Raw genomic sequence first — 13,215 nt, 5'->3', positions numbered from 1 at the left:
GAAGGGGCCCACCGCCCGTGGGACGTACTGGTAGCCCGTTGTGGATGACATCAGGGTCAACATGGCAACAGTGCCGCACTGGACGGGTCATGGCCACTCCGTACGGCGCACTGTGCCAGGCGTGCTCCGGGATTCGGGGGTGGCAGGCTTTACTGTAGCCACGCCCCGTCTCATCGCCGCTAGGTGGATGCAAACTTTGAGGGTACGGTCTCGACCGCTTTATGGGAGCCGGCTTCTTGGAGTTGGCCTCCTCGCCATCCGGCTTCTTGGAGTCGGCATCTTGGAGTCGGCTTCTTCGAGTCGGCCTCCCATGGTTTTCTTCATGAGGGGTAAAGTCAGGCCGCCTTCTTTGAGCTGGCCTGGGTGACAGCCAGCAAGGGGAAGGCGGCCCCACGTCTTGGATTCCTGAGAGCTGGACGGGCTCGTAATTTTTTCAGAAGGGCCAGGGGAAGCCGGCTAGGCTACCCATGGCTATTTACTCCGACAGTAGTCCCCGAAGCTGATCGAGCTTCGAGGCGGACAGAGGGACAAGAAGCTTGGTCAGCTTCCTATCCTGAAGAGCCGGCTTTGCTTGTGCACGCCGACTTCAGAGAGCTCCGGTTCTCGTAGGCGGGAACGCGGACCACATGGCGAGGAAATCCTGCCAAAGCACACGCGTGACGGGACGTCGCCGCAGGCCCGGGCCCGCCACTCGCAGGCCTCGGTCCGAGTGCGGATCTTCCGTGGCCCACATGGACCGCTCGCCTTCCCGTGGCGGTTTTATTCCGCCATCATGGCACAGTAATCGCGGAACGTGGGTGAGTGGGCACGATCGATCCCCACGCTTCCCCACGCCGCGCCTCCTTGGTTCCGCCACGCAAGCCTATAAGTAGGGGGAGGAGGGGGAGCGACAGAGGTTCGCACGCTCTCTCTCGCTCCGCCCCTTCTCGTCCTTCTCTTTTCCTCTCGTTGCCGCCGCAACCTCCCGTCTCAGCGCCGCCGCGCCGCCACATCGTCCTGCTCCATGGCGCTGTCGAGCTCATGGGACGGCTCCAACGTCCATGAGGACCATGTCGCATTCGTCCGCCAGACTCGGCGCCTGCCTGACGCCAACCTCGTGCGGGTCCGCCTGGCGCCGGAGACGGAGATCTTGCCGGCACCGGAGGAGGGCGAGTGGGTCGTCTTCCGCTCGCACTTCCTACGCGGCTTCGGCCTTCCGGCGAGCGGATTTCTACGCTCCTTCCTCGAGTTCTACAACCTTCAGCCGCATCACCTCACGCCCAATGCGGTGATGCTGCTGTCGGCCTTCGTCTCCCTTTGCGAAGGCTTCTTGGGGCTGCTCCCCACGCTGGAGCTCTGGGGGGAGTTCTTCCAGAGAAAACTCGGCACCGTCGTCGCCGGCGTGCCCGCCCCCTGCGAGGCCTTCATCGCCATGAGGAGGGCGGGCGAGAACAACCCGTTCCCGCCCATCCCCCTGATCCAGTTAGTGAAGATCTGGCAGAAGTCGTACTTCTACGTGAAGAGCGTCGCCGAGCAAGGAGACCACGTCAACCTGCCGGCTTACGTAGCTGGCCCGCCGGCTGGGAGGCAGCCCTCATGGAGTTTCCGTTCCCGGTCACTGTCTCAGGCCGGGAATGCTGGCGTCTCCCGGCTTCGGGTGATGATCCAGTCGGAAGGTCTGAGCGGGGCCGACTTGGTGGCCGCCTTCGTGGAGCGTCGGATATCTCCTCTCCAAAGCCGGCCCCACATGATGTGCCAGATGAGCGGCTGGTTCGACCCATGCCGGCTGAGCACCAGGGAGATGCCTCATGCGGAGGTATCCTCCATGGTAAACTACATCTCCAATTGCAAGCTCGCCGAAGACTGGCGATACGGCAAGGCGCCGTATTCTCGCGCCAACCCTCCGCCCGTGGTAAGTTTTCTTTTCTTCCTTCTTTTCGTTGGTAGCCGGCTTTACGACGGCCGACTTTTGATCAGTCGGTTCTTCTTAGCAGAACCCCCTTCTCCCGCCGACGATCGGGTTAGCGGGGATAGAACGCCAGTATGCCCCCGACCGCACGGCGGACGACGTCGACGACCCGGACTTGGGGGCGGCCGCCATGGAAGACGCCGTCGTGGGGGACGACGCCGAGCCCGGGGGCACAAGGCTCACCGCCAGCTTTGAGGACTGGCTGGATGATTTCGAAGCCGAAGTCGCCCCGCGTCGCCGGCCGGCGGCCGACCATCAGGGCGCGGGCACGTCCATCGCGCCGGCTGCCGGCGGCGGTGCACAGAAGCGCCGGGCCTCTTCAGGCCTCTTTGGCAGTCGGCCAAAGAAGTCCAAAGCCTCCACCGCGGCGACCAAGCGAGACGAGGCGGCTGCGAAAGCGGCCCGCTTCCGCAAGGCGGTGAAGCAGCCTCAGGCGGTCTCGGTGTAAGTCGTCAATTGCCTTGTCGCATGCTCTTCATCATTCTCTTCTTGTTTGAACATTCTTCTTAATTTCTTCCGCTTGTTGGGCAGGGCGCCGCTTTCCCTTGAGCGTGGTCCGGGCGGCTCCGTAGTTGGGCCGACTGGAGGTTCTTCAAGCTCCCGCCGCGTGGACCCCCGCGCCGACCTCAGGGAGGCCACCGAGCGGAACGCCCGTGAAGCGCGGGAGGAGCGCGAGGCGGCGGAGAAAGCGGCCGCCCAGGCGGCGAGGGAGCAGGCCGACGCGGCAGCCAAGGCCCAAACGGAGGCGGCGACCGTGGAGCCGGAGGTGGAGGGTTCGTGCAACCAGCCTCCCCTGCTCGCCATTCCCCTCCGAGCTGTGGCCCCCGACACCCCATTGCCCTTGGCGGAGGAGATCGTCCAAGACCCGCCGCTGATGGAAAGGGGGGAGGACCCCGTGGCCTTTGCGAGGAAAGCGCCGCCAGCAGCGCCAACCGGAGCGGGCCAAGGCGGCCAATCTTTGGCGGCGCCAGAGGGGCCGACCGGGGGTGAGCCGGAGAACAGAGCCGGCCTCGAGGTGCAGCCAGCGACGGGCCGGCGCGCAGGGGGAGGCACCGCTCCGCCGGAGTTGCACCGAGTCGCGGGCGCAGGCCAGTCGGCGGAAGATCTGGAGGCGGCCAGCACTGCCACGTCCGAGTGGACTTCCAGCGGGGGGACTGACAAGCTGAATGTGGCGGCTCAAGGGGTCCGGAGCCGGCTGCAAGCTCAGGACGCCCTGCTGCAACACTTCACCCAGGAGTTCTTGTCGACGCGAGCCACCATCCGGGTGAGTCCTTCATTCTTGGCTGCTTTGCTCTCTTAATTTCTTCCGCGGGGGCGTGTCAGCGCACCCACTGGGTGTAGTCCCCGAGATTCGGGCCGACTGCTGCGCAGTCGGGTCGGATCTTTCTTGACGGCTACCTTATTTTTGTCTCTTGTCTGAACTTCCAGGAATATCACAACCTCCGTGCTGCCGCCTTCAACTCCCAGGCTCGGGAGTTGAGCCGGAGGACCGACGACCTGGCCGACAGCCGAAGTAAGTACTCGATCTTGTCTGTCTCCTGTGGGGGCGCGTCAGCGCACCCACTGGGTGTAGTCCCTGAGATTCGGGCCAACTGCTGAGCAGTCGGGTCGAATCTTTCTTGACGACTCTTTCCTTATTGGTTTTTCTTTTTCTTTGTCCTCAGGGGCCAACGCCGACTTGAGGAAGGAGCTCGGCGAAGCGAAGGCCGCCCTTCATACCAAGGATGCCGAGTATGCTGCCTTGGTCCAGGAGCGTGATCGCCTGGCCAAGAAGCTGGCCGACCAGGATAAGAGCCACAAGGCGGCCCTACAGGCAGCGCAGGATAGCGAAGCTGCCCTGAAGGCAGAGTATGAGACCAAGGTGGTGAGCTGGGCTGAGACCCGGCGAGCCCTGGATGAAGGATTCGGCCGGATCGAGGATTTGATCAACGGTAAGCCGCCTTCCTCGCCCCTCTCCTGCTCCTTGCCGCCTGGGTCTTTGGCTTAACTTGACCTGCTGCTTGTTTTTTGGTGCAGACTACTTCCCCAGCTACTCCGCCTTTTCCGCCCAAAGCATCGAGGCCCATCGCGAGGCGCGCCGTCAGGCGGGGGCCAACATCGCGCCGGATGCGAACCGGACGCTTGAGGAGCAGCTCTTGGCTGTCCAAGCGCGGTTCCAGCCGGCTCATCGGATGCTTCGCCGGCTCCAACGTGCCGGGGCGCAAGTGTTGGCCGCCCTCTGGCCCGGCGAGACGATCCCCCGCACCCCAAGCCGGACTGTCGACTGGCTGGAGGTCGCAGTTGGTCGCTTTGAGGCTTGGAAGGCGTCGGTGGCCCGCCTCGTAGCCAGGCGGGCGTTGGAGTTCGTTCGGGCTTGGTACCCAGGGCTGAGCCTGGACCAGCTGCGCACTTGGCGGATGGAGGCCGACGCGGAGCTGGAAGAGGTGAGGCTGGTTATCACCCAGCAGGCTTCAACAATCGCCGAGTGCACCGACATCAGCGTTTTTGCACCCGAGATCGATGATGACGGTGTTGCCCAGCCAGAGGAGTGGTTCGGGCTGAACCCGGCGGTGGGCGAGGACTCGGCGGAGGAGATCGCCTCCAGCGACGAGGGCGATGATGACGAGGAGGAGGACGGCGAAGACGTCGAGCCGGCTGGTGGAACAACCGGCCGACCTCAGGCCGACCGTGCATCCAGCAACGAGGCACATGGAAGCGCGCCTTCTGCGGGAGGCGATGACCAAGCCGAGGTTCGCCAGCCGGCCGCTCCTTCAGCCGGCACAACCGTCTCCGCCAACCAGCCCGGCTCGTCGGTCGCTCCGTCGGCTTGACCTGCCGTCCTTATTTTTCCTGCTTGTTGTCTTTTGAACAATCTTCATTAAGTTTTCGCAGTTCCACCCACTGGGGGTGTATCCAAACTATGTTGAATGCTGGCCTCTCGGAGGTCTTTTATGTAAATATTATTACGTGCATGTTTGGTTTCCATTCGCGTATGCTTTTTATCCTTAGCCTTTTTCCTTTGCCGCCTTCCCTCTTTGGGGAGGCAAGTACTTGAGATTTCTTGGATTGAAGTGAAGTGAATGGAAACCGGCCGGCCGGCTACTCTGGTAGCCATTCGGCGGTGGGAGAAAAACCGGCTTTTGTTATATTAGTCCGTTAGTCCCTAGCCATTTTTCATGTGGGCGCCCGTTCCTGCCTTTAACTCTTGCCAGTCGGACAGCCGGTTCTTCGAACTACGACTTTTGGCAAGAGAAAGCTTGGGAGCCGGCACACTACTTGTCTGACTGCGGGTAGGACTTCTAATATAACTCCAGTCGGCCAGTCCCCGGGCCGACTAGTCGAACCCGGTGCCGGACGGAACAAGTAAATGAAATGACAAAGTCATAAGCATGATATTTTTCATTCATAGATAAGAGATGGCAGTCCCCGAGCCCTCCTCGAGGGGCCTATTGTCTCGTACTTAATACAAAAGTTAGCGTGATACATACTGCATTTCAACTGTAAAATCTCCGAAGGAGGTTGGCGTTCCATGGTCGTTCCGACTCCTTGCCGGAGTCATCTCTCTTGCGTGCCTTCGGCTTCTGTGCGTCGATCAGGTAGTAGGAGTCGTTGCCTAGAGCTCTGCTGATGACGAAGGGGCCTTCCCAAGGGGCCGAGAGCTTGTGCTGGCCGGCTGTTCGCTGGATCAGCCGGAGCACAAGATCGCCCTCTTGAAAAGATCTTGGCCTGACCTTCCGGCTGTGGTAGCGGCGCAAACCCTGCTGGTAGATGGCAGACCGGCTGAGGGCTAACAGCCGGCTTTCCTCCAGCAGGTCTACGCCGTCTTCTCGTGCTTCCTTGGCCTCCGCTTCAGTGTACATGGTTACTCGAGGCGAGTCAAACTCGATGTCAGGTGGGATGACCGCCTCGGCACCATACACAAGGAAGAAAGGGGTGAAGCCGGTTGACTTGTTTGGTGTAGTGCGCAGACTCCAGAGGACAGCCGGCAGCTCATCGAGCCAACATCCGGCTGAACGCTCCAGAGGTACGACCAGTCGGGGCTTGATGCCGGAGAGGATGAGGCCGTTGGCTCGCTCGACCTGGCCGTTTGACTGCGGGTGGGCGACGGACGGTAAGTCCAGCCGAATACCTCGGGCTGCGCAGAAACGTGCCAAGGCTCCTTTGGCAAAATTCGTGCCATTGTCGGTGATGATGCTGTGTGGCACGCTGTACCGAGTTGTTATGTCTGCGATGAATGTTACAGCAGTCGGCCCATTCAGCTTCTTGATCAGCTTTGCCTCAATCCACTTGGTGAATTTCTCCACGGCGACGAGCAAATGCGTCATGCCGCCGCGCGCCGTCTTGAATGGGCCCACCATGTCCAGTCCCCAAACGGCGAAGGGCCAGGTGAGGGGAATGGTCTTGAGTGCCGAAGCCGGCATGTGTTGCTTGGAGCTGAAAAGTTGGCACCCTTTGCAATATTTAACTAATTCCTTGGCGTCATCCAAGGCAGTCGGCCAAAAGAAACCATGGCGAAAGGCTTTGGCGACGAGTGATCTTGAGGCCGAATGGTGGCCGCATTCTCCTTGGTGAATGTCTCTGAGGATTGCAATGCCCTTCTCTTGCTCGACGCATCGTTGGAGAACTCCAGTGACACTGCGCTTGACGAGCTCTCTGTTGACGATTGTGTATGCTCCGGCTCGACGTTGGACTTTTCTTGCCTCTGCTTCGTCAGCCGGCAGATCTTGGTTTAGTAGGAAGTTGACGATGGACTGAGCCCATGAAGGAGCCGCGACTTCTCCCACTGCCAATGTGGCTACAGCCACCAGGGTGGGCGGGCTGGGTGGTGAAATGCTGGAGTCGGCCGCCGGCTGTTGTGCTGGTGCCATCCCCGGGCCGGCTACTGCAGTCCCCGAGCCGGCTACTGCAGTCCCCGGGCTGGCTGCCGCAGTCCCCAGGCCGGCTACTGCAGTCCTCGAGCCGGTTGCCGAAGCCCTCGGGCCGACTACTGAAGTCCTGGGGTCGCCCACTTGGTTCTTCGAGCCGGACCTGGCCGCGTCGGGGTCAGGCGGCACGAAGATGGAATCGGACTCTGGAGACGGCTTGATGGACGGCTTGAGGAGGCGTTGTAGAGCGACGCCGGTTGGTATTGCTTGCCGAGTGGAGCCTATTCGAGCTAGGGCATCGGCTGGCTCGTTGTCGGCTCGCGGTACGTGGAGGAACTAGCATCCTTCAAAGTATCTGCTGAGTTGTTGGACCAGGAAGCGGTAGCTTGCCATATTTGCGTCCTTGGCGTCCCAGTCGCCGGATGATTGCTGGACCACCATGTCCGAGTCGCCATAGCATAGGATCCAGCGAATGACGAGTTCTTTGGCAAGCCGGAGCCCGTGTATGAGCGCCTCGTACTCGACCACGTTGTTGGAGGCGGCAAAGTGAATTTGCAGCGTGTATCTGAGCTTGTCGCCCTTGGGAGAGGTAAGGACGATGCCGGCTCCCAAGCCGGTGCGCATCTTGGACCCGTCAAAGTGCATGCGCCAATGGGTGGAGTCAGGAGCCTGCGGCAGGTACTGGGTCTCGGCCCAGTCGACGAGGAAGTCGGCCAGTGCTTGGGACTTGATGGCGGTGCGGGGCTGGTAGAAGATCGTGTAAGGGGCTAGCTCGATGGCCCATTTCGCCACCCGGCCGGATGCGTCCCGACTGCCTATGATCTCGGCCAGCGGGGCGGTGCATACGACCATGACGGGGTGCTCTTGAAAGTAGGGCTTCAGCTTCTTGGCAGTGAAGTACACGCCATAACACATCTTCTGGTAGTGCGGGTAGTTCTGCTTTGAAGTGGACAGCACCTCGCTCAAATAATACACCGGCCTCTGGACCGGTTGGGCTCGGCCTTCTTCTGGGCGTTGGACTACGATGACGGTGCTGACCACCCGGCTGGTTGCGGCAATGTAAAGGAGCATGGGCTCTTTCTCAGTCGGCGCCGCCAGGACGGGCGGCGTGGCCAGCATCTTCTTCAGCTCGAGAAAAGCTTGGTCGGCCTGGTCGTTCCACTCGAAGTGAGTGCTCTTCTTCATGAGGCGGTAGAGGGGGAGAGCCTTCTCTCCGAGCCGGCTGATGAAGCGGTTCAAGGAGGCCAAGCATCCGATGAACTTTTGGATGTCTCGAAGCTTGGTGGGGATCGCCATTCTCTCGATGGCCTTGATCTTCACCGGGTTGCATTCGATGCCGCGTTCGGAGACCAGGAAGCCTAGGAGCTGGCCGGCTGGCACTCCGAACACGCATTTCTCGGGGTTGAGCTTGATTTGGAACCGGCGTAGGTTCTCAAACGTTTCCTTGAGGTCTCCCAGCAGAGTGCTGCGCTTCTCCGTCTTCACCACAATGTCGTCCATGTAGACGTGAGCGTTTCTGCCGAGTTGCTTGAGGAGGCACTTCTGCATGCAACGCTGAAAAGTGGCACCGGCATTTCTTAAGCCGAATGTCATAGTCAGGTAGCAGAAGGCTCCAAATGGCATGATGAAGGCGGTCTTCAGGCGGTCGTCCGGATCTAGCTTTATCTGGTGATATCCTGAGTAAGCATCCAAGAAACTCAACAGCTCGCATCCGGCCGTGGAGTCTATCACTTGGTCAATCCTTGGCAGGGCAAAGGGATCTTTGGGGAAAGCCTTGTTGAGGCTCGTGTAGTCTATACACATGCGCCACTTGTTATTCTTCTTTAGCACAAGGACCGGGGTGGCGAGCCATTCTGGAAAGAAAACTTCCATAATGAAGCCGGCTGCCAGAAGCCGGGCTATTTCCTCTCCCACAATCTTGCATTTCTCCTCCGACAGTCGGCGAAGGGGTTGTTTGACTGGCTTTGCATCTTCTCGGACGTGTAGTTTGTGCTCGGCGAATTTCCTTGGAACAGCCGGCATGTCCTTGGGGGACCACGCAAAGATGTCCCGATTCTCACGGAGGAAATCGGCGAGCTCGCCTTCCTATTTGCTGTTCAGGCTTGCCCCGATGACAGCAAACCTCTCTGGATGCTCAGGGTCAAGAGGTATCTTCTTCGTCTCCTTGGCCGGCTGGAAGGATCCTTGAGCATCGTGCTCCTTGGGGTCGGGGGACACGGCTGACTGCTTGCCGGCTATGGCCACGACTCGGTCCAGCATCTTCTTTTCTTCGGCAATCACAAGGGACTCGGCCAACCGGCTGCTGGCTACCGCGCACTCAGAGGACTTCTTGTAATCGCTGGCTACGGTGATGACGCCTTTGGTGCTTGGTATCTTCATCTTGAGGTATGCATAGTGGGGAACTGCCATGAATTTGGCCAAGGCAGGTCGGCCAAGCAATGCATGGTAAGGGCTCTCCAGGTCCACCACTTCAAACCAGATCGCTTCCCGGCGAAAATGCTCCTTGTCCCCAAAAAGTACATCAATCTTGATTTTGCCAATGGGGGCGCAGGACAGGCCGGGTACGATGCCATGGAACACTGTTCGAGTTGGCATGAGCTGCTTCGTCTTGACATTTAGCTTCTCCAGGGTATCACGATACTGGATGTTGATGCTGCTCCCACCGTCTATCAGCACGCGGGAGAAGCGGGCAGCGCGTCTGTCCGTCGCGAGGGTGGCTTCCAGGACCATCGCATAAGAGCCGGGAGACGGCATCACCTCCGGATGGTCGGCCCGGCTCCAGCTGATGGGCTTTTCTGACCAATGCATGTGTCTGGCGGGGTCGGCAGCGACCACGCTAACTTCCTGGTGCTCTCGGCGTTTGCTGCGCCGGTCTTCGGGCTGGCTTGTAAAGATGATGTAGGTTGCTTGCTCGTCAGGGAACTCGTCATGCACGGCTCCGACCGCAGGCCGAGCTGCCGGAGGCGGAGGCGGCGGGCCGGCAGGCGGAGGCGGCGCGAGCCCCTCGCCTTTGGAGATTCTGGTGAGCCAATGGCACTTTCGGGTTGTGTGGTTGGACGGCTTCGCGCCGCTGTGGAACTTGCAGGGGGCGTCGAGAGTTTTCTCATAGGAGAAGGCCGGCTGCCAAGCCCTTGGGTTTCTTGGGCGTGGGCCACCCTTCAGGCGGCACATCTTCAACTGTGGCCACCTGCCGACTAGCGGGAGGCGGCGCGGGGCCCTTGCGCTTGTGGTCATTCGGGTGTGTGCGTCGACCGGGATCCCCAGCTGGCGTCTTGGGCGCCGGGTTGAGTACTTTTCCGGACGCGTCTACCCGAAGCTCGGTCTTCATTGAGGAGTCGGCGGTCACATATTTGTCCGCTATGTCCAGACGCTCGTCGAGGGTAGCCGGCTCGTCGCAGAGAAGCTTGTGCTTGAGGAGGGTACCTTCTCGGCACCCGGCTGTGAAGTATTCTATGGCTTGCACCTCGTGCACCCCCTCGCAAGAATTGTGGAGCTTGGCCCAACGTGTGAGGTAGTCGTGAGTGGACTCGGCCGGGCCCTGTACGCAGAGGGAGAGCTGCCTGGGCTTGGGGGCCCGCTTGTAGGTGCTGGTGAAGTTGTGGATGAAAGCTTCGGTGAAATCTAGCCAGCTGTTGATGCTGAGAGGCTTGAGGCTGTTGAGCCAGGTCCGCGCCGTGCCTTGCAGCATGAGGGGCACGTACTTCACGGCAACGCGCCGGTTGCCGTTGGCTATGCTGACCGCCGTGGAGTAGTCGATCAACCAATCTTCCGGCTTCACGGAGCCGTTGTACTTGGGCGTGTCTCTTGGGAGCGAGAACCCTTTGGGGAAAGGCTCGTCGCGGATGCGGGGGCCGAAACAAGGCGGGCCGACATCGTCTTCTTCTTCCAGCGCCAGGGATCGCGCCAGGCGGTTGATCCGATGGCGGGCGTTGTTCTCGCCGACTCCTTCGCGGCGACCTAGTTGGCCGCTGAGAGTCGGGTGTGCCACTTGCGGCGGGGTGGGATATCTCTCTCCACGGGGTCGAGGCGGAGGCGGGTTGCCCCGCCATTACATGGCTCGGGGATGGCCGTCCGTGTCTCGCTCGATGGAGATTCGGGTCTGGCTTCGGCTGGCAGCCGGCTCTTTCTCGCGCCGCGCGCGGGTGTTGCTTGTAGCCGGCGTTCGGGACGTCGCGCCGTGATCTCGGCGCGGGGGAGGGCTTCCCGCGCGGGCGTCTGCTTCATGTCGCTGCGCGGCTGCGTCGATCAGTTGCTGGATGCGCCGGGTCATGTGGGGGAGGTCTTCGGCCTCCAAGCCGTCCAACTCGTCTACGGCCGCCTGGGCGGCACACAAGTTCTCGAGCGGAGTGTCATAGACCGGGCGGTCGACTCCCAGCGTGTCGGCGATCACAGCGCCGTGTTGCTTGACAAGGCCGGCCCGGCTTGGCCCGCCCGGGGCCGGAGTGCCGAAGGCGGCGCGGTCAGCTTCGCGCTGGCAGGCCTCTGTGAGGCGTCTCACGGAAGCTAGCCTCCGGCCCTCTATAAGGAGGGCGAGGCGGCGTGCCTCCAGTGCTTCGTCATCGGCGTTAGCCGGGAGTGGGGTGGACAAGTCGTGGGCCGCCACGTGCGGGACGTCGTGGGCGCTCTCGCCGGCCGGGCCGCCGTGGCCGATGACCATCACTTCGGTGGTGACGGTATTGCGGCCGTCGGTCCGAGGAAGCGGGTCGTTGTAGATCGCGACGTTGGTGGGGAAGGTGTCGAAGGAGGCCGTGTCGGAGTCGACAGGCATCGGGTTGGTGGAGCCAACCGACTCCAGGTCCGCAGCGGGCTCGCTGGAGACATGGAGCTGACCGAGAAGGTTGGCGAGGTGGTCGGTGCCCGCATCGGAGGCGAGCTCGTCGCAGATGAGGGTTTCGTCGAGGAGATCGGCGAGGCTGCTCGCCGCGCAGATGCTGGTGATGCCTTGCAGCGCGTCGTGGCAAGCGCCATCGGGCGTGCCAGGCTGGCTACGCTCGCTGGGGAGGAAGAGGGTTCCCGTCCAGAACAGGTCTCCGGACGACGGTGCACCTGGCCCCACGGTGGGCGCCAAATGTCGGGTGGTAGGTGCGACATATGCCAACGGGTGCCTTATCATTGTGGGAGCCAGTAAGACATCGCCGGTGCCTGGAAATGGGAGGAGGCAAAGACATGCACGCCGGTGAATCTTACCCAGCTTCGGGGCTCTCCGTGGAGATAACACCCCTACTGCTGCTCTGAGGGGTCTCCGCATGATCACTAGACGAACAAGTAGCTACACAATGCTCCTTGAGCTGTTCGGTGGGAGGAGGAAGGAGGGCACGGCTGGCTTGCTTCCCCTCCTTGTGTGTGTCTAGATCTAGCTGAGGGTCGAACCCTTTGCATGGGTGCCCCAGGGGGTTTATATAGACCTACCCCCCGGGGGTACAATGGTAATCCGACTGGGCGCGGGGCCCAGCCATCTGTGACTGTGCTCGCCGGCTTCTGCGCCGACTGCTGGGGCCCGCCGGCTACCAACTCCTTGGCAACAGGCAGGCCCCACTGCCAAGGGTCTTGTCGATGGCTGGTTACTGTTGCCTCATCCTGATGACGAGGGCTTCGTCAAGGTAAGCGTGGCTACAGTGCCGCCGTCCGGCGGGCGATTACCGTAGCCTTACCGCGTCTTGTCTCCTTAATGGGGTGTCTTCTTCGAGGGAGGAAGTGAGCCGGCTGCGGGGAGTCGGCCCCGTCTCAGGCCGACTGGGGGAGGCCAGGCCGCCTTCGGGTGTCTCTCTGCCCGAAGGGGCCCACCGCCCGTGGGCCGTACTGGTAGCCCGTCGTGGATGACATCAGGGTCAACATGGCAATAGTGCCGCGCCAGACGGGGCATGGCCACTCCGTACGGCGCACTGTGCCAGGCGTGCTCCGGGATTCGGGGGTGGCAGGCTTTACTGTAGCCACGCCCCGTCTCATCGCCGCTAGGTGGATGCAAACTTTGAGGGTACGGTCTCGACTGCTTTATGGGAGCCGGCTTCTTGGAGTCGGCCTCCTCGCCATCCGGCTTCTTGGAGTCAGCATCTTGGAGCCGGCTTCTTCGAGTCGGCCTCCCACGGTTTTCTTCATGAGGGGTAAAGTCGGGCCGCCTTCTTCGAGCTGGCCTGGGTGACAGCCAGCAAGGGGAAGGCGACCCCACGTCTTGGATTCCTGAGAGCCGGACGGGCTCGTAATTTTTTCAGAAGGGCCAGGGGAAGCCGGCTAGGCTACCCATGGCTATTTACTCCGACAAAAAGTTATGCCCATTTTACTAAATTCCAGAGAGATTTTGCAAATAAAGTCGAAATTCATATTTGTAAATTTTCCCAACAACTAGACCACATATCACATGGGAAACTTATTTTCTTTTATCTTTTGACATTTCCATCATTTTCTTTTATTTTTCTAAAACTGAAA

This window comes from Triticum aestivum, chromosome 7A (assembly GCF_018294505.1).
Source record: "Triticum aestivum cultivar Chinese Spring chromosome 7A, IWGSC CS RefSeq v2.1, whole genome shotgun sequence".
NCBI lineage: Eukaryota > Viridiplantae > Streptophyta > Magnoliopsida > Poales > Poaceae > Triticum > Triticum aestivum.
The sequence above is the reverse complement of the archived record's forward strand: the minus strand, read 5'-3'. Positions refer to the sequence as shown.